General features: G+C 51.0%; 1 long non-coding RNA gene across 1 annotated transcript; it reads left to right on the forward strand.

The window, feature by feature from the left end:
* The first annotated feature begins 1,032 nt into the window (after positions 1–1,032).
* Positions 1,033–13,025, forward strand: LOC140429793 (uncharacterized). Its single transcript, XR_011949206.1, has 2 exons — positions 1,033–1,378; positions 11,411–13,025. It is a non-coding gene; the product is annotated as an uncharacterized lncRNA (long non-coding RNA).
* The last annotated feature ends 8,459 nt before the right edge of the window (positions 13,026–21,484 follow it).

A 21,484-nucleotide genomic window follows, 5' to 3' on the forward strand; every position in this document is an offset into this window, starting at 1 on the left:
CTTCTGAGGGACAAACACGAAGATCAGATGGGGGGAGGGTGGGAGATGTCAGTCAGTTTTTGCGGGGGTGGTGGGGGTGGCTTTGGGAATTTGAGGGGTGGCAGGTGGAACTGATGCAAGAGAGAAGTGGCAACGTAGCCTTGCAGCTCATTGGAGGTCATTGGTCTTCTCCCAACATTGGACAGTGGTCCTCCTGGTCATGTGGCCCACACTGACAGCCGCTGCCACTGCCTCCCAGGCGGCACTGCTGACCCTACAGCTGGTCTGCAAACCCCCTCAGGGTAACAGGATGCCCCGCCTCTCACCCACAGCGTCCGGAAACCTGGCCAGGTTGCCCTCCCCAAAGCAATGAAGCAGGTCTGTGCACTGCTATGCTTGTGTGCTAACTGGGAGCGAGTGGTGAGGCTACGTTTAAAAGCAGCTCCCCCTCGCCAGGGGCAAGCTGCTGAGGCACGAGTCAGATGAATGAGACAGTGAGGGAACGAGTAATGTCGGGGATTTCATGGGGGCTCACATTTGGCACAAAGTGCCATTGAATACATCGGTAATCTCGTTGGTGACCTCGCCAGCGGGCTGTCAGGAAACACCCCGCCAAAGGTGTCCAAAACCTGTCATTGAAATTTTTCCATTGTGTCCCGCCCATTGTGTCTCTGCCAGAGATCACCTGCTCACCCTTAACATGACTCCTCTTTGGGGGCAGGGGAGGCGGAATTGGGAAAGGTGGGTGGTCTGCCCGTCCTTTGGCCTGTTGAACAGCCAATCTCAATGGGGATGTCTTCCCTATCACCTCTGTGGGTAGCAGGACAGGAACATCCGCTGTCCGATAAACCCTGCTCACGACCACCAGCTGGTCAGGTTAATTATTAACCAAAGAAAGAGTTGCGTTTCTGGACGGTTAGGACATTGCGGATTTGAGATTTTCAGAAAAGGGACAAAAGTTAATGGAAAACAGCGATGAATCACAGAAAGAGAACAAAACCGCTATAAAAGGGAGGAGGAACAGATGAATGTTAAAGTCTGTGGCAGAAAAGAAATAACTAGATATTCATCATCAAGAGAGAAATCCTATCAGGAAGAAGCTGGAGACTGAAAAAGAAATTGAAATGAGTCGATAAAGACAGGTCCAATTTGCACAGCAGGAACATTGGCGAGTGAGTGGAGCAATTGGCTCTAGAGTCCTGTACAGAGTCAGTGACTGAAGCTGGTCACTTGAAAGCTGAAATGGGTCCAGTGTTCATCCTGACAATCGGGCTAATACTGTCCTTTTACACGTGTTTTGTAACCACTGAAGAGGAGCTCAAACAACTCTGCGAACCAGATATAATTTCTAAATTTGTTGATATCTGCCGTAATCTTACAATTCTCCACAACAAAGAAAGTGAGTATTGCAATCCCTTCCATTGATTGGAATTATATCCATTACTCAATAACGAGGTGAGTGCTCTGTTGTCGTTGGGAAGAATGTTTGCTGTGATTTTATTTGCTTGTTAGTGAGTGAGTGATATCGGGCGCAATTCTCCACAAAGATTTCGAAGCTCATTTGTGGCGGATTTTTAAGGGAGTTTCACGCTGGCTCTGCCGGTGAGCTCCCCACCGCTATTCAATTACACTTAGTCGCGTTTTGGGGCCTCGGGGAGTTTCTCATTGGTCTAGTCCACACTTCAAATTATTTTTAGCACTGGGAGCTGAACTCAGAGATTGGGCAACCTTTTTGAAATGAGCTAGTGCGTCCCCCCACACTCCCCACCCATGGGCAATGTCACTCCCTACACACATTGGCACAATCCCACACCCCACAAGTGAAGACACCCCGCTATGGGGTCCCTGGCACCCTCCCTCTTCAGTCCCCCACAAGCCCCCTTACAGCACCCCCTCCATTCCAGGACTCGCACTCGTCACCCCCCCCCCCCCCCACCCCCCCCCCCCCCCCCACCCCCACCTCCCAGATGCCCCTACTTACCTTCCCTGCACATCCCGACCCTTCAAACCATCTTTCCATCCTCCTTTCATAGGCATGGCCCCCCTCAGGCTCAGACCTTTATCAGTGCCACCCTGGCGCCTGGGCACCCTTGCACTGCCACCCTGGCATTCAGGCAGTGCTCCAGCCAGCTTGGCAGTGCCACCCAGACACCGCAGGAGTGCAAGGATGGCAGTGTCAAGGTGCCCACATTACAGTGGGAGTACCAGGGTGCCACCCTGCACTATCCCTCACCACCCAGGAATCTCCAATAACCCAGGAGTCCAGCACTGATTGGCGTTCAGCTGCAGCCTCCCTGGGGAGGCCGGAGAACCGAAGGTGCATCCCGAGTGAGTAGGCCTTAAGTAGGTTTAAGACCAACTTTTGGGAGCGTCATTTGGTCATGCTCCTTTGGGCGGAGTTGCGAATCCGACGCCTCGCAGGACTTGAGTGGATCCCCTGAGGTGCGGAGGCTGCCGGGAAACCCCTGAGAGGGCTCAACCGGGAGTCTCCGACCATGTTGTGCTCTTGCTCGAGCGCAAAGCGGCCAGAGAATCATGCCCATAGTGATTATACTAACTTCGTCCTGGTCGAAGGTAAGGAACGTGAATAGTTAAAGCACAATTATAAAAGTGACATATTATGTTTGCGTGGGATTAACCCCCACAACCCAAAGATGTGCAGGGTAGGTGGACGGCCCACACTAAGTTACCCCTTAATTGGAAAAAATGAATTGGGTACTCTAAATTTACTAAAAAGAAGTGAGATATTATGACAGACTTTAAGCCCTGTGGTGTAGGCCCAATGCACTCTTTTGTCCCAGAAGAAGTTGATTGGTTTCTTCTTTGTCTTGATGACAATCCCGGGGAGGGATCGATGTGACCAGTGGGGACCACAATATACCGGGCATCAGTCAATTGATGACCAGCGTTCAACCCCAGAAGGATGGCATTCAGAGCATATTGACCTTGGCCTCCAGCTCTTGTCAGTTCACTGCTAGGCTTCCTCGACAGGTAAAGATAGACACCCAGATAAAGGCAGTGGGTGAGCTCCCCCATCAGGGAGTCTCGTCCCACTGATCGGCCTGGACGGCACAATATTTTTCCCAGTTCATCCTGGCAAAGGATGCCACAGAGTTGACCAGTTGGCAATTGGTCCTCCTCCAATAGGTTCCATGAATGTGAGGAGCATCGGTCGGTGTAAGCCAAGAGTGTGACCTTCATGTACTGCCCACGTAGACCCAGTCCCATCAGCCCCTTCGTCAATAGACACAGAAAAGGCACCACACAGGGGGCATATAACTGGCCGAACAAGGGCACGCTCGGTGCACTGCCAACTCCCAAAGTGAAGGGACGCGTTAATCAGACACTGAGCAGCAGAATACAGAGATTGGATACGGAGAACAAAACGTGTTTCAAGTTTGAATGTCCAGAGTCCCGAATAAGTATTCACGATCCACCCTTTCAAACACCTTCTCCTGATCCAGGGAAAGGAAGGTGGCAAAAGGAACATCCTTCTGGGAATAGTGGATCAGGGTCCAGACCAGAAGAGTATTATGATGGATGGTTTGGAACAGGAATATGGTACTGATCAGGGTGATTCATGCGGACCAGCATAGTGCCAAGGCAAGAAGACATGACTCTCACAAAGATATTATAGTCCATCCTCAGGAGAGAGTCCAGGCTCCATTTCTTAACCTGGCTGACATTGCAATCTTTGAGCAGCACGATACTGAGTGCCCTGCATCGAGAGGAATTTCCACTGTTCCAGACTTTCTTTCAGCTTGTGCACACTCACCTCTCAGGATGCCCCAGAAAGCCCTGTGGAATTCCAGGTTTAACTTGTCCTGTCATGGTGACTTGTCCCTCGAGAGCCAGTTGAGCGAATCGGACAACTCGGCCAAACTAAGTGAAAAATTGAGTCACTTAACTCCCTCCAAGCCAAGCCTCAATAGGTCCTCCCACAAATCTCTGTGAGTGTCATCACTGGACAAATCTGGACTGAACAGAGCACCGAAATACACAAGCCCAGGCACTGATGTCCTCAGAATCTAAGATGAGGACTTAGATTCATTGACCAGCAGCTGCTTACGGACCCTCTGTCTTTTTCCAGTGAGTAGAGGAAAGGAGCAACCACAGTCCATGTCCTGAAAGAAGCAGATCCACAACCTCATGAAGGTGCCTCGGTATCCAACAAGCTAGCGGGCCTTCTTCTCTCCATGCTCCTTCCACACGCCTGGGTTTTCAACGGCCTGACCAAGACAGGACTCCAGGATAAGCACTTACATTCCAAGCACTCACGTCTGGCCCTCTGCCTCCTCATCGATTCCCTCATGTCACCCTGACAGAAGACACTGACATGGGCCTTGCCCACTACCTGGCATAGCCTCAAGGTGGGGAATTCCCCCGAACCCTTTGCCAGTCCATCCAGAAGTGACAGAACAATTTCAGAACTTCTTGACCTCAAGCAGCAAATTGTTAAAGTGCCAATACACTGACCCGCCCGTGTGTGTAATCGATTGTCTGTCCAGGAGCCACAGAGCTTTATCTTCCAGAATGGTGCAGAAAGTGATTAAAAACCCAATGAATTTGTGCAGGGAGGACAATGCACCCATCCCCTCCTCAAGGAGCACAATATCTATGGTGTTTCTTCTTTGCAGTCCTACTGACGACGACCCCTGCCCCTACTGCGAGTTCCACTACGGTGAAGGTAAACGATGGGGAAACCTGTTGGCATCGGCGGGTCTTGAATACGCCGTGTGCGCGAGGTGGGGGAGGAATCCCGCCAATAAACTCTTTCTGCCCTAACACAACTCGCGAACCTGCTGCACAAAATCACACAATGAACGAATGTGTCAATTCTCCACGCCAATTAAACCTGACGGGGGGGGGGGTGAGAGAATATAATTTTCCAGTTCAAAAGAGCCCTTCAAACACTGAACCCGGGTAAACTGTGACTTTCTGATGGAGCCCTGATTGAAATTCGATGTGACTCTTCCAGATGCGAAAATCCAGGATTCTTAAATTGCAAAAGAAGCTTTGTGCAGAGAGGAATCTCCACTCCACACACCTTCGAAGAGAGCCACTGATATGGAAGAACAGGACCAGGGACGGGGACAGGAGTGTTCTAGTTCGTGAGAACCGGGTGTGCACAAGAGATCGCAAAGTGGGTTCAAAACCCAACGGATCAGAAAAGAAAAATAACTGGAGCTTGAATGTAGAAATAGAAGGTAGGAGGGACTTGGGGATGTGGTAATAATCTCACTATTTCTTACAGGATCCAGGGTGAAAGGCGACAGTGTCAATTAGAGTTTACACCCAGAACCAATTTACTCCAGTGGAGGGCAAGGATGTGGGTTCTACAAGAGTAGAAAGTTTTGATTAAAAATGTATGATGAAAATATTACATTTTAATAGCTAATAGTCAGGATTACCCATTCTGGTGCGAGTCTCTCTCTTTAACCATAAAAATGGATGCATGGTGAAGAGCTGGCCAGATTCTATCAGAGTCCCAGCATCGGGTCACCATTTTGAGCAGGAGGCCCGATAACGAAGTCCAGGGTCAGACCCCCGTCCCCACCAGAATGCTAATCTTGCCCCTCCCCCACTGACAAGGAGGGGCATCCACCCGCCACCACCGGCATAACAGGTTGCTCCCCCACAGCACGCATGCATGAGGGCGACCCAAGGTCCCCCCAACAAACTCCCCACTGATCCCCGCCAGCACCCCCATCAGAGACCCCATCAGAGACCCCATCAGAGACCCCCATCAGACCACCCCATCAGAGACCCCCATCAGAGACCCCCATCAGAGACCCCATCAGAGACCCCATCAGAGACCCCCCATCAGACCACCCCATTAGAGACCACCATCAGAGACCCCCATCAGATACCCCATCAGACACCCCATCAGAGACACCCATCAGACAACCCATCAGAGACCCCCCATCAGAGATCCCCATCAGAGACCCCCATCAGACCACCCCATCAGAGACCCCCATCAGAAGACCCCCACCAGAGACCCCCATCAGACCACACCATCAGACACCCCATCAGAGACCCCCATCAGACACCCTATCAGAGACCCCATCAGAGACCACCATCAGACACCCCATCAGAGACCTGCCATCTGAGACGCCCATCAGACACCCCATCAGAGACCCCCATCAGAGACCCCCATCGTATACCCCATCAGAGACCCCCATCAGAGACCCCATCAGAGACCCCATCAGAGACCCCCATCAGACCACCCCATCGGAGACCCCCACCAGAGACCCCCATCAGACACCCCATCAGAGACCCCCATCAGACAACCCATCAGAGACACCCCATCAGAGACCCCCATCAGAGACCCCCATCAGACCACTCCATCAGAGACCCCCATCAGAGACCCCCATCAGAGACCCCCATCAGACCACACCATCAGACACTCCATCAGACACCCCATCAGAGACCCCCATCAGAGATCCCCATCAGACACCCCATCAGAGACCCCCCATCAGACACCCCATCAGAGACCTGCCATCAGAGACCCCCATCGTATACCCCATCAGAGACCCCCCATCAGAGACCACCATCAGAGACCTGCCATCAGAGACCCCATCAGACACCCCATCAGAGACCCCCCATCAGAGACCACCATCAGAGACCTGCCATCAGAGACCCCCATCAGACACCCCATCAGAGACCTCCCATCAGAGACCCCCATCGTATACCCCATCAGAGACCTGCCATCAGAGACCCCCATCGTATACCCCATCAGAGACCTGCCATCAGAGACCCCCATCGTATACCCCATCAGAGACCCCCCATCAGAGACCTGCCATCAGAGACCCCATCAGACATCCGGAGACCTTCCATCAGAGACCCCCATCGTATACCCCATCAGAGACCCCCATCAGACACCCCATCAGAGACCCCCCATCAGAGACCCCCATCAGAGACCCACGTCAGAGACCCCCATCAGAGACCTGTCATCAGAGACCCCCATCAGAGACCCCCATCAGACCACCCCATCAGAGACCTGCCATCAGACACCCCATCAGAGACCTGCCATCAGAGACCCCATCAGACACCCCATCAGACACCCCATCAGAGACCTGCCATCATATACCCCATCAGACACCCCATCAGAGACCTGCCATCCGAGACCCCCATCAGACACCCCATCAGACACCCCATCAGAGACCTGCCATCAGAGACCCCCATCAGACACCCCATCAGACACCCCATCAGAGACCTGCCATCCGAGACCCCCATCAGACACCCCATCAGACACCCCATCAGAGACCTGCCATCAGAGACCCCCATCAGAGACCCCATCAGACACCCCATCAGACACCCCATCATATACCCCATCCGAGACCTGCCATCAGAGACCCCCATCAGAGACCCCATCAGACACCCCATCCGACACCCCATCAGAGACCTGCCATCAGAGACCACCATCAGACACCCCATCAGAGACCTGCCATCTGAGACGCCCATCAGACACCCCATCAGAGACCCCCATCAGAGACCCCCATCGTATACCCCATCAGAGACCCCCATCAGAGACCCCATCAGAGACCCCATCAGAGACCCCCATCAGACCACCCCATCGGAGACCCCCACCAGAGACCCCCATCAGACACCCCATCAGAGACCCCCATCAGACAACCCATCAGAGACACCCCATCAGAGACCCCCATCAGAGACCCCCATCAGACCACTCCATCAGAGACCCCCATCAGAGACCCCCATCAGAGACCCCCATCAGACCACACCATCAGACACTCCATCAGACACCCCATCAGAGACCCCCATCAGAGATCCCCATCAGACACCCCATCAGAGACCCCCCATCAGACACCCCATCAGAGACCTGCCATCAGAGACCCCCATCGTATACCCCATCAGAGACCCCCCATCAGAGACCACCATCAGAGACCTGCCATCAGAGACCCCATCAGACACCCCATCAGAGACCCCCCATCAGAGACCACCATCAGAGACCTGCCATCAGAGACCCCCATCAGACACCCCATCAGAGACCTCCCATCAGAGACCCCCATCGTATACCCCATCAGAGACCTGCCATCAGAGACCCCCATCGTATACCCCATCAGAGACCTGCCATCAGAGACCCCCATCGTATACCCCATCAGAGACCCCCCATCAGAGACCTGCCATCAGAGACCCCATCAGACATCCGGAGACCTTCCATCAGAGACCCCCATCGTATACCCCATCAGAGACCCCCATCAGACACCCCATCAGAGACCCCCCATCAGAGACCCCCATCAGAGACCCACGTCAGAGACCCCCATCAGAGACCTGTCATCAGAGACCCCCATCAGAGACCCCCATCAGACCACCCCATCAGAGACCTGCCATCAGACACCCCATCAGAGACCTGCCATCAGAGACCCCATCAGACACCCCATCAGACACCCCATCAGAGACCTGCCATCATATACCCCATCAGACACCCCATCAGAGACCTGCCATCCGAGACCCCCATCAGACACCCCATCAGACACCCCATCAGAGACCTGCCATCAGAGACCCCCATCAGACACCCCATCAGACACCCCATCAGAGACCTGCCATCCGAGACCCCCATCAGACACCCCATCAGACACCCCATCAGAGACCTGCCATCAGAGACCCCCATCAGAGACCCCATCAGACACCCCATCAGACACCCCATCATATACCCCATCCGAGACCTGCCATCAGAGACCCCCATCAGAGACCCCATCAGACACCCCATCCGACACCCCATCAGAGACCTGCCATCAGAGACCCCCATCAGAGACCCCATCAGACACCCCATCAGACACCCCATCAGAGACCTGCCATCAGAGACCCCCATCAGAGACCCACATCATATACCCCATCAGAGACCCCATCAGAGACCTGCCATTAGAGACCCCCATCATATACCCCATCAGAGACCTGCCATCAGAGACCCTCATCAGAGACCCACATCACCCCCCCCCCCCTAGTCACAGTTACCCCTGCCTGAAAACTGAAGCACAGTCCAGACAGTCCAGTAAAAAACCATGCATTTAGCCTACCCTAACATTTGTTGCCTCAGACAAAAGTCTTTAAAGCAGCAGCTATTACAAGGGCTTCCTCGGAAGCCCAGACCACTTGAAAGGGCTTTAAATGCCCTGACCGCCTTTGAAAGGCAAAAATCCCATTCAATTTCACTGAGAAAAACCTTTCACTGGCCTGTGACTAATAGTTTGATGGGTCAGGCACAGCTGCTTGTTGGATTGATCTTTCTCTTCACGCTTGAATGCATCTCAAGTACTTTGCTTTGATGCTAGCCACAATATTGATAAAAAGGTTTTCTACGATTGACAGCTCCTCACCATATCAAAAGGAGCTAAGTGTTTCAGCTGTTTAATTTAATAAACAATCCACCAAGCACCTGTGTCTGGACCAATAAAATTGTCAATCACTGGCTAGCGAAATGTGTTGCTGTATTAAATCGAATGGAAGATTTCCATTTCAAACGACGTTGGAGCATTATGATTCAGGAGGTGGAGTCTCAGGCTTCAAGCCTGTTAATTGAATGCTGAACAATAATTTATGTGTCTCTGCTGGTGCGGGGGGGGGTGGTAGAAGGGTGGGGTGGGTGGGGGGGTGCCCGCTGCCCTCGATGATGGGGGATCGGAGAATAGCAGTGAGTTTTTTGCCAGGCGCTAATCCCGTTTCTCAGGTGACCTGCCATTCTCTGCCGAATCAGCAATCCCGATACCAGCATAGAGCAATGGAGAATCCACCCCCAAAAGCTGATAGTCACAACAGGATCATTGAATTTGTAAGTCAGCTTTACAGTGTTATAGTTCTGTCACCAACACATGGTTCTGAAATGAGGCTATGCCCTGCGTCACCAGATCACTGAACTTATTCCGCAGCATCAGGGGCGGGATTCTCCGAAATCCCGGCCAAGTGTTGACGCCGGCATCAACGGGCCTCCAGGCCCAGTCATTTTCCCACTCCTCCGGGGCCAGAACGGTGCCGGTGTGCTGTGCGCTACTCCGGCGCCGAAAGCCGGCCCACCACAGCTGCCACGGGTCCGCGCAGGCACATCACGGAAGTCTCCACGCAGCCCCGCGGGCAACATGGCGGAGCCCTATAAGGGCCCAGTGCGAAGGAACATAGGCAGCCCCCCGGAATTAGCACGCCTGCCGATCGCTTGCCCCTGATCGTGGGCCTGGCCACCGTGAAGGCCCCACCCCAGGGTCGGCTCCACCTGCCCCCCCCCACCAGGACGGCTCCCACAGCCAGAACGCAGAGGTCCCACCGGGTAGGGCCATATGCAAACAACGTCAGCGGGACTCGGCAGAACTCAGCCCGTCGAGCGCGCCGAATCGCCACAGGGGCTGCTTTCAACGGCCCCCGTCCGGCGCCGCGGCGACCACGCCAGGGCGATTATCCCCGATTCCCCAGTCGACAGCCCAGCGTCGGAGCGGCGTGGCAGGATTTGCGCGTCCCCCCGCGGCGATTCTCCGACCCGGTGCGGGCTAGGAGAATCCCGGCCTAGATGTTTTGGCTAAGGTCGAGCATAGAATCAAGCATGAGATCAGGTGTAATGCCTGTTGTTGTCAGCTTGGATCTATTATGTCTCTTTTTTTTATTTGTTCATGGGACGTGGGCGACGCAGGCTGTGCCAGCATTTATTGCCCGTCCCTAATTGCCCTTGAGGGGCAGTTAAGAGTCAGCCCTATTGCTGTGGGTCTGGAGTCATATGTACTGGGCCAGACCAGGTAAGGAAGGCAGGTTTCTTTCCCTGAAGGACATTAGTGAACCAGATGGGTTTTTACGACAATTGACAGTGTTTTCATGGAAATCATTGGACTTTTAATTCCAGATTTTTATTCAATTCAAATGTCACCATCTGTAGTGGCAGATTTGAAGCTGAGACCCCAGAGTGCTCTGGGTCTCTGGATCACTAGTCCAGGGACAATACCACTGTGCCACCGCCTCCCCGCACTCGCTTGTGAGCACATGAATTGGATTCAATTTGAATTTGAATTAGTGTTTGAAGCAAGCAAGGAGGTGGATTAAGGGCATCCCCTGTCCACCCTGCACATGGACTTTAGAACTCTGAGAAAGGAATTAAAATGTTTTCTAAAAAAAAAAAATCAAAAAACAGAAGCACTCCGAGTTTATCAAAACACTAGGGCGGGATTCTCCGCCCCTGCAGCCAGCCAATGGGGTTTCTCATTGTGGGCACCCCCACAACACTGCGAGTGCCGGGAAACACTCGGGGACTTGGTTCCCTTTTGGGAAGATCGCCCCCTATGTCTGAAGAGCAAGAATGCCAGGGAGGGTCCGGAACCTCCCCCTTTCTGTAATAGAGAGGCTGTGGTGTATAGTTGGAATAAAGAGAAAGTACATAAAATCCATCTCAATAATCCACCAGTGTTTATGGATTGAGCTTTTTCTGTGTTTCTAGGTTTGAGGGCAAACGGCACAGGTAAAAAGGTGGACACCACAGGAAGGGCCACAAGGATGATTCAGAAAATGCTTGATGACTATGACTATCAGCAGAAAATATTTAATGATGACAACAACCAGCCTGAGGAGATGTCAGGTGCTTCTGAGGCGTTTATTCCGACGTCTGAGCAAGAGAGCACACCGATGGAATTAGTTTCACACACTGCCCCCTTTACAAAATTGAGAAATGATTATTATTTTAATAATTGTTGCAATCCTGGTTGTAATGAAAGTATATTTCAACGGCACCTCTGCCCACAGTTGGCGGCACGGTGGCACAATGTTTAGCACTGCTGTTTCACGCCGAGGACCCGGGTTCGAATCCGGATCCGGGTCACTGGCTGTGTGGAGTTTGCACATTCTCCCCGTGTCGGTGTGGGTCTCACCCCCACAACTCAAAGGTGTGCAGGGTAGGTGGATTGGTCACACTAAATTGCCCCTTAATTGGGAAAAAAGAACTGGGGCGAAATTCTCCGGAAACGGCGCGATGTCCGCCGACTGGCGCCCAAAACGGCGCAAATCAGACGGGCATTGCGCCGCCCCAAAGGTGCGGAATGCTCCGCATCTTTGGGGGCCGAGCCCCAACATTGAGGGGCTAGGTCGGCGCCGGATGAATTTCCGCCCCGCCAGCTGGCGGAAAAGGCCTTTGGTGCCCCGCCAGCTGGCGCGGAAATGACATCTCCGGGCGGCGCATGCGCGGGAGCGTCAGCGGCCGCTGACGGCATTCCCGCGCATGCACAGTGGAGGGAGTCTCTTCTGCCTCCGCCATGGTGGAGACCGTGGCGGAGGCGGAAGGGAAAGAGTGTCCCCACGGCACAGGCCCGCCTGCGGATCGGTGGGCCCCGATCGCGGGCCAGGCCACCGTGGGGGCACGCCCCCGGGGCCAGATCGTCCCGCGCCCCCCCCCCAGGACCCCGGAGCCAGCCCGCGCCGCCTTGTCCCGCCGGTAAGGTAGGTGGTTTAATTTACGCCGGTGGGACAGGCATTTTAGCGGCGGGACTTCGGCCCTTCCAGCCGGAGAATCGAGCAGGGGGGCCGCCAACCGGCGCGACGCGATTCCTGCCCCCGCCGAATATCCAGTGCCGGAGGCTTCGGCAACTGGCGGGGGCGGGATTCACGCCAGCCCCCGGCGATTCTCCGACCCGTTTGGGTGTCGGAGAATCTCGCCCCTGGGTACTCTAAACTTATCTTTCGAAAACTCTGCTGTTGGATGGTGACTGAATTCTGACTGTCTTTATGTTTAATAAATGCGCCAATGGGAATCACAATCAACCTGACTTTAGATACAGATATCTTAACTTTAAAATTTCAACCTTCTGACAAAGATGAGAATATTCTGATCACCCACTGTGGGACCCGAGATGCAGAGGTCAGCACAGGCTGCAGGAATTTTGGTTTTGAATGTTGGAAATGCCGACTCAGTTTGATGAACTCGACCTTCAAATTTCACAATGGGCGTCAGCAGCGGTTAGTTCTTTAGTGGCAGCCTAAAATCTAACTTATTCTCTCGTCCATGTCGATACATTCCAGTATGGTCCACTGAAGTTCTAAAATGACCTTTTGAAATATTGCAACTTACTTGTTTCAGCATACTTTTATTTACTCGTGAAATCATTTTTGTTCAAAATCCACTTCATCCTGTGTTACACTTTAAGGCAACTAAAGAATATTTGATCATGCACTTGACTTGTACCTTGCAGATGGTGAACAGACTTTGGAGAGTGGACAGGTGAGCTACTCACCTCAGAACACCCAGCTTCTCCCTTGCTCTTGTAGCCATAATATTGATGTGGTTGGGGAACTTAAGTTTCTGGTCCACGGTGACCCTTTCAGGATGCTGATGATTCGACGATCATAGTGTCTTTGAATTTCAAGGGGAGCTTTTCCTCCCTCTTCAGAAAGGCTGCGAGTGCTGAGGCTGCAGAGCACCTGAGTGAATTAATCTATGGGGAAACCATTGCAAGCTGCAACCAAAGACCAGACTCTCTCTCTCTCCAGAAAGACTGTGAGTGCTGTATTCCTGAAACTACAGAGGATTGAATTAGTCTACAGTAAACACATTAAATTGAAAATAAAATTTAAACAGGAGTAAGATGCTGGAAGCATCCAACTGAAGCAAAGACCTTTTTTTTCCATTTTACTTGCGCTTTTTTTAGTTTGAGCAAGATTTTGAAATCCTGAGAGGGTTAATGTGAATGAATGTCCCCCTGTCCTGCCATCTTCCATGACTGGGCAGAGAATAAGTTCTGGCTGCAAAATTGTGGCGGGCGCCAATTTAACGCCAAATCGCAATTCTCCACCACCTCGACAGTGCCGTCAATGCGGTCCGAAACGCATGTACAGTAGACACCATTTGCATATCATTATCAGGCCCGACCCGGCATTCTCCGGGGCCTCCGCGATACTCCGCCTCCGAGGGGCTGCGTTCCTGATGGCACAATTCGCTTTGCTTTTAAAAATCGTGAAACCGGCGTGGTGGCTGCTAAGGGAGAGAGAGGGGGTACGGAAAGTGTCCAGCATCGTCATAGTTTGCTGACAGATGTTCCGCTGGCCGGGGTGCTTATTCCAGGGCCGGGGGGAGTAGCAGGCAGTGGCCAGGAGGTAAGCTATGTGGCCGGGTTGGTCAGGCAGGGAACACCGTTGCCGCAGCCGGAAAGGCAGCCATGCAGCTGCCCACACCGCTGATAGCCCACTGTGAACTTGGGTCCACTGGTCTTATGGGTGTCCCCCAAGGCCACCCCAAAAGTGCCCTCATGCCCCAGCTGGCCCATCTGTTGTATGGGCGTGCTCCAACACAACCAGTGCCATCTTGTTGGCTGGGGTGAGTGTCTGTGTGGGAATTGTAAAAGTACCTTCGACTGCAGTTTGTCAGCCTCTCAAGTGTCAATCACCGACCGGGCGAATCCCACACCATTTTTAATTGGAACCGATTGTGCTCCACATAGCACCGGTGCTAACCCATCCAGATCCATTAGCTGCACGCCATTCATTCATTTCTGTGGGTTGTGATTGACAACCTCCACAAAATGGCTGTTAGCCTTGCTTCATTCATCTCCCTTCATGGATGAGTAACTCTGAAGTGCTGTAACTGCAATGTTCACAAACATCAACCACTTCAAAGAGGGTTAAGTCCTGTCAATTTCCAGTTCAGCACTTCAATATCACTCAAGCGTGAAGGGGATGATTGGAATACACTTAGCTCTCTTTAATGTGGTTGATGTTTGTAAATATTGTGGTTACAGAAATTAGAGTTACTCACCCATAAAGGACTATGAATGAAGCAAGGCTCACAGCTGTGTTTGCAGAAGCTATCAATCACAGCCTATTACAGACATAAATGAATGGCTTGTAGCTAAAGGATCTGAGGTGCTCAAACATAGTCCTAGCTTTTCTCTTTCCAGGAATGAACATTCTTCCAGGTGAGTGTTACAAGAGTAGATTTTTATCAACTGCCCCTGTCTGGACTGCTGTCCAGCTTCCATACAGAGGTCTCTTTTCTGGGGTGTCTATTGGGGGGTCCCTTTAGTTAGCGAGTCTCTAGGGGAGGGCCCTTTCATTCGTAGATCTCCGGTGGTCGCTTTAGTTAGGGGGCCCCTGTGGAGGGCTCCCTCTTTAGCGAGGTTCCTGGGGGGGGGGGGTGGTCTCCCTATTTAGGGGATCTTGGAGAGAGGGTCCCTTTATTGAGGTGGTTTCCAGCGGTGTCCCTTCAGCTAGGGGTCTCTGGGTGGGTCCCTTAAATTACGGGGGCTCTGTGGTGGGGTGGGGTCCCTTTAGTTAGGAATTAACTTTGGGGGGTCTCATTATTTAGTGGACTCCCTGGGGGGGGGGGTCTCCTTATTTAGGGATCCTTGAAGGGAGTCCCCAGTTTTAGGGGACCTCCGGGGAGGCGGTGGTCTCCCTGTCTAATAATAATAATAATAATAATCGCTTATTGTCACAAGTAGGCTTCAATGAAGTTACTGTGGAAAGTCCCTAGTCGCCACATTCCGCCACCTGTTCAGGGAGGCCGGTATGGGAATTGTATCCGCGCTGCTGCCTTGTTCTGCATTACAAGCCAGCTGTTTAGCCCACTGTGCTAACCAGTCCCTATGCCCTGTTTCGGGAGTTGCTGGGTGAATCTCCCATTCCAGAGGGCTTATGGGGATCTCGCCCTATTTATGGGCATCCTGGTGGGGTCTCCCATTTTACAGGGAACTTGGGGCAGCAGTGGGGCGGGGGCGTCTGGTAGGGGAGGGATGGGCAGGTCGTACATTGTGGGGGGGGGAGGGTGGCCCTCGGATTGATTTTGGGGGCTTCTCCCTTAAGGAGTTAACCCCTTGGCCCACCGCGGGCCACCACTTCAGGCTCACATTTGATGATACCAGGAGTAATCCCCGCCAACGTGACCCCCGGCCCAGAGGATCGGAGAATCACGGGGGCCCGGAGACTCTGGGGCCCGACCTGTAATGTGGACGCAAATCCACTTCCATTCTCCTGCTGACACGTGGCTGTGAACCCTGAACCCACCGCCAGTGGGGGCCGGAGCATAACTGTCGGCTCGGCCTTGATTTTGACCGGATGCTGATCACGATCCGAGTTGCCGGCATCACGAGCGGAGAATCCAGCCGATTGCCTCTCTGTGTCCTCCCTACCAAAATGCATCACCTCACATTTCTCCGCATTGACGTATTTGCCCACTCCACCAAATTGTCTGTCCCCTTTTGAAGGTCTGCACTGTCAAGTTTACAACACTTCCAAGCGTTGTGCCATCTTGCAAACTTTCCCATTGCCCCCTGCACACCAAGATCTTGATCATTAATAGTCAAGAAAAGCAAGGGTCGCAATACTGACCCCTGAGAAGCGGATATTTCTTTCATTCTGAAGGCAGACAAGAATCCTAAAGAGTGTCCATCCTTTCGGCCAATTTCGCTCATGAATGTAGATTTCAAATTGTTGTCTGGAGCGTCAGTGCAGCGCCACAAGGGAATTCTTCCTGTGATCATCCAAGACTGGGTTTAAAAAGGCTCGGAATTCATGTAAAAATGTGAGAGCATTATTAAACGTCATTCGGATCTTTCAAAAATGGGTGTTAGATGGTTGGTGATCTCTTTAGATGCAGGGAAAGCTTTTGACCGGGTGGAATGGATTTAGTTGTTTTAAACACTGCAGATGTTTAGGTTGGGAGTGGAGCATGTTAAGTGGATACAGGTTCTTTATAAAAGCCCTCTGGCGGCAGTTCTTAGGAGCAGTTATAGATCTGAGAGGTGCCCGTTATCCCAGTTATCGTTCGCAATAGCTATTGACCCAGAGCGGAAGCAATTAGACACGATCCCTCATTATTTGGGCTACACAATGGAGCAGAGTAGCATAAGATTACGCTGTATGCGGGTGAAGTGTTTTAATCCAAGCCAGAGATTTCTGGTCCTGCTATTATTGATGATGTGGGTAGATTTTGCCTTTTGTCTGGTTATAAAATCAATTTTACAAGTCTGAGGCTATTCCATTGGGAATGTATAGAGGGAGACCTTCCTTCCCCCTGTGCTAATATTCCATTTAGATGGTCCCCTTCAGAGTTTACTTATTTGGGTATTGAGGTTACCCCCTCCTTTAGCCACGTGTATGGGGCAAAACATCCTCTCACGTCTATTCAGTGGGACCTGCATTTTTTGGTCCTCCTTGTCGATATCGTGGTTGGACAGGGTAGCGCCAAACAAGATGAATGTGTTGCCTAGGTTATTGTATCCTTCACAGATGCCACAAATCTTGTAATCCACTAGGGTCCCAAAAGAACTCAATGAGATGCTGAGTTCATTTATATGGACCAAAAATAAACCTCACTTGAAATTTGATAAAATGCAGCTCCCTGGCTGTGACGGGGTTAGGGTTTTCAAATATTAAAATGTATCAATTAACCTCTCATCTCAGATTGGTAAGGGAATGAATCAGGGAGGGCTCCCATTCAGGGGAACACAGATTTCCCACCAGGTCTTATGGACCATGGATTCAATATCTGGAGAGTGATGCGACACCTTGGGCGAGTGCATGGACAATTCCAGCCCACTATAGGGTTCTTTGGTACAATATAATTTATAGCGGGTGAATGGCCATAGAAATTGGGGGCTGGATTCTCCGCCGGCAGGATGCTCCGTTTTGCCGGCAGCCCCGGCGGTGTGGGGCTGCCCCACAATGGGAAACCCCATTGACCAGCCAGCGTAACGGAGCATCCCACCGGCGTGGTAAAATAGAAATGTGGCTCGGCGGGGCGGAGAATCCAGCCCATGGTATCGGAATAATGAGGTGCCATTGGGGTAGTTTTGTGGGCGGGGCGGGAGTTTGGGGGAAACTACTTTGGCGTATGTGGTGCCATGGTGTTTGTTTAAAGGGCGTATCTTGGCATACGTACATAGTGACCAAAGGAAGTGGTTGGTGTTACGACACCCTGGGCTAGTGCACAGTTAATTCCAGCCCCACGTGACCTGGAGTCACAACACCAGTGCACTTACCAATAATTCTTCCAAAAAACCCCCAAATCTTTGGCTGCCCAATAATTACAGTCACCCGGTTTGTAAGTTTAAACACAATAACAAGAACTATAATAAAATATGCGGCAAATACAACTAGTTAACTATAATCTAATTCCTAATTCATTGCTTTAACTTGCCCCCCCCCCATCATCTGCACGCACACAAGACAGGCAAACATAGAGGATGTGAAAGGGTTTTAAAAAAACATAAGCAAAAGGGAAAAAGAGTCTTAGTTTCAGAAGGATGTTACCAGCACCTTACTCCTCTTCACAGACTTTGCTATCAGTTCAAGGTTTTTACTGTAGATTCATTCAGGCCTCTGCAGTTTCAGGAATACAGCACTCACAGACTTTCTGGAGAGAGAGAGAGAGTCCTGGTCATTGTTTTCAGCCTGCAATAGTTTTCCTGCAGATTAATTCATTCAGGCCTCTGCAGTTTCAGGAATACTGTGATAACACAAGAGGTGAGTTCTAGTCCCTGTGCTTCCGGGAATCACACTGAACTCCTTTGGGCTCTGAAAATTATTCTTCTGGATAGGGTCCGATCACCACCTGTTTCGGCAGAGTCCAGCCTTTTGGTCAATTCTTTGGCCATCAGCCAATCAATCAAACCAAGTCCCATCCCACCTCTCTCTCCCTCTGGTGCCGAAAAGTCTGAAACTCATGTTCAAACTAGCAGTGACTAGCAGAGTTCTCTCGTATAACTCCCGAATTCCGAATTCCCTCTGCTGCTTAATTTAAAGATACATGTCCATTAATCATCCATGGATCAAAACTGATAACAGCAAAATAAAACAAAGGAGAAATAAGGGAATAAACAGGAAGGACAGCAACAAGAATTAGCGGTATTTAAGCTGTACAACACGTTTTGTGGTGCTTCCTTACTATCTTCTGAGCAGCCATGCCAACAATTTGATATCCCGAGTCACTCCTTTTTAAAAATATCTGCTAATCAGAGACTTCATCCTCAGTAAGACAACTGTGCAAGTTGGTGCTTCTGTCTTCCCAATGGAACAAAAACCTGGAGCTGGATTCTCCGTCGGTGGGATCCTCCGCTTTGCCGGCAGCGCACTCATGCTCACGGATTTCCTGACGGTGTAGGGGTGGCCACAATGGGAAACCCCATTTTTCAGCTGCTGGGAAGGAAGATTCCACTGCCGGCGGGGCGTGCTATGCCAGAAAACGGGTCTGATGGGATGGAAAATCCCACCGCTGATCTCTGCAGAACCCAAGCAATTAATCAGCAACTTTTTTAACACTTTATGTTCTATACTGTGTGAGTAAATTAGAATCCTTGCAGTCTCGGGAAAGATTTTGCAGTCAGTATTGATGAGGAAATCTGGAGTAATATATGAGAAAATGCCAATAAAATGTCAAGTCTGTCATAGAATGAAGGAAACTCATTTCAAAATATTACGCCGTCTGCATATCGCACCAAGCTTGAAACACAGGTTCGACGATCCTTGCTGTGCCAAAACTGCAAGGTAATCGAGGGGGATTAAATGTGTGTGGTCCTATGTCAAAACTAAATCTGATTGGTTTGGTATACTTAAAAAGCCTGAGAAGATATTTGGCATAGCCTTAGAATTTGATCCTTTATTCCTAATTCTGGCAATTCCGGATAGGAGAACTATTGACGCTAATGAAAAAAGGCTGTATAATATCCTAATTTTTGCAGCATGGAAGAAAACCCCTTTGCTCCTGGATTAGCGATAAATACCTTTCACTTCATAATTGCCATAAAATTATCATGGATTGTATCCCAATGGAGTTCCTGACTTGCATACTCTGTTCAATCGGATGCATTCTGAAAAGTATGGGACACCTTTCTCAGTTTAATAGGTTCTGTAACGCCTGACTTGCTTCAACAGGGGTTTCCATAAGTTATATAGTATCATCTTGCACTCGCTGCACCTGATTATGTGCATCATTTTATCACTTTTCCATGACCTTATCCTTTCCTCCTCTGTCCTCAGGCACATCCATTCGTAGTTTTCATTGTATAGTCGGAGACACAAAGTTCAATGATTGAGCTGAGCCAACTGTTTTGCTGTTCTCCTGTCTTTTTCTGCGTTCTTGTGTGCAGAAATATTACCAGTTTTGATAGTTTGTTGCCATTAACTTGTAATGGAGTGTTCTCTTCATCTTCCAAGCTGATTGATTTTATTGGATGCAAGATCTGTGGAGAGGAATTGCACTTTACAGTTGTCTGGTACTTCTCAACAATGCCAACAAAGAAAGAATTTTCAAGACAATAAGCATCTAAATTAACATCAGGATTATCCATCTTTGAGGTATTTGTATTTGTATGAACACTCTGCACATTCATATTTGTTTTTTTAAAGTGTGTGCCTTTTAATGTTGATCTGGACTGCACAGCGATGTGATTCATTTTGCAACATTTAGAGCAAACCTTTCCATGTGTTGGGCATTTTTTATGTTGGTGGGCTTGTCCACAACGTTCACACGCCATGACGTTGCTTTTTTCATGCACAAAATGGCTTTGCACATGCGTGGAATGGTCTTCTTCCATTTTGTACTATTTTATGCAGTGCCAAAATGGCCACCGTCTGAAACACGCCTATTTTTTAACTGCACCATGGATTCAATGCAGTCGGCCCCGATGTGCGGTTTCACACCACTTCCCCTGATCAGCATATCGGAATACTGATTTCTTGATAATTCACTCGCTCTACACATTTCAATTGCATCTTCCAAAGTTACTGATGCGCAATCAATTACACTCAAGACAAAGTGATTTCATAACTGAAGGCTTTAATCTACTAGAACCTGTTCCCCAGCAGCTTCGATACAGAAAGTGAAGGCTGCTGGGACGGCACCGGTTCTTATACTCTGCCTTCAGGGCGGAGCTACATGATACAGCCAATGGTAGACTCCTGGGTCTAACCAATGGTCATCAGCCTCTCAGGTACCGCAATACCTGGTACTACCACATTCACCCCCTGTTAAAAAAGAGTCCGGCGGGGGTGGTGGTCAGTGGTAACAGTCGCCTTTAACATGGTATGACCAGATATGGAGGCACCGTGGAGTCGAGGATATTTACAAAGTTCACAGTTAGAGTCACAGCGAAGCAATCAGTGAATCGGGTGGCCTTGTCGTCCTTCTGGAGCGTCTGAGCTTCGGTGGTGATTATGGTGGGGGTCCCGGTGTTTGCGACTCCGGGAGCATGGTTTCGTCCTCCCTGGCAGCTTCGCCACCCCGAGGCGGTGCTGTTGGGGCAAAAGGTTGACACGGGGGGGGGGGGGGGGGGGCGCCTGTAGGGGGCGTCGGTGGGTGGGCGGGCCTAGGCAGGAGCGGCGGGAGTACTGGCCCTCCAGTGAGGTGCTGTGAGGGGGGTGGGGGCAATGGTTCGGGTGTGCGTGGGTTTCCGGCGGGCACCAGGTCCTGAAGGGAGACTGTATCTTGCCGGCCGTCAGGGAACGCCACGTAGGCGTACTGGGGGTTAGCGTGCAGCAGGTGGACCTTCTCGACCAACGGGTCCGACTTGTGTGCCCGCACGTGCTTCCGAAG

The sequence above is a fragment of the Scyliorhinus torazame genome, chromosome 9 (assembly GCF_047496885.1).
Source record: "Scyliorhinus torazame isolate Kashiwa2021f chromosome 9, sScyTor2.1, whole genome shotgun sequence".
Classification (NCBI taxonomy): Eukaryota; Metazoa; Chordata; class Chondrichthyes; order Carcharhiniformes; family Scyliorhinidae; genus Scyliorhinus; species Scyliorhinus torazame.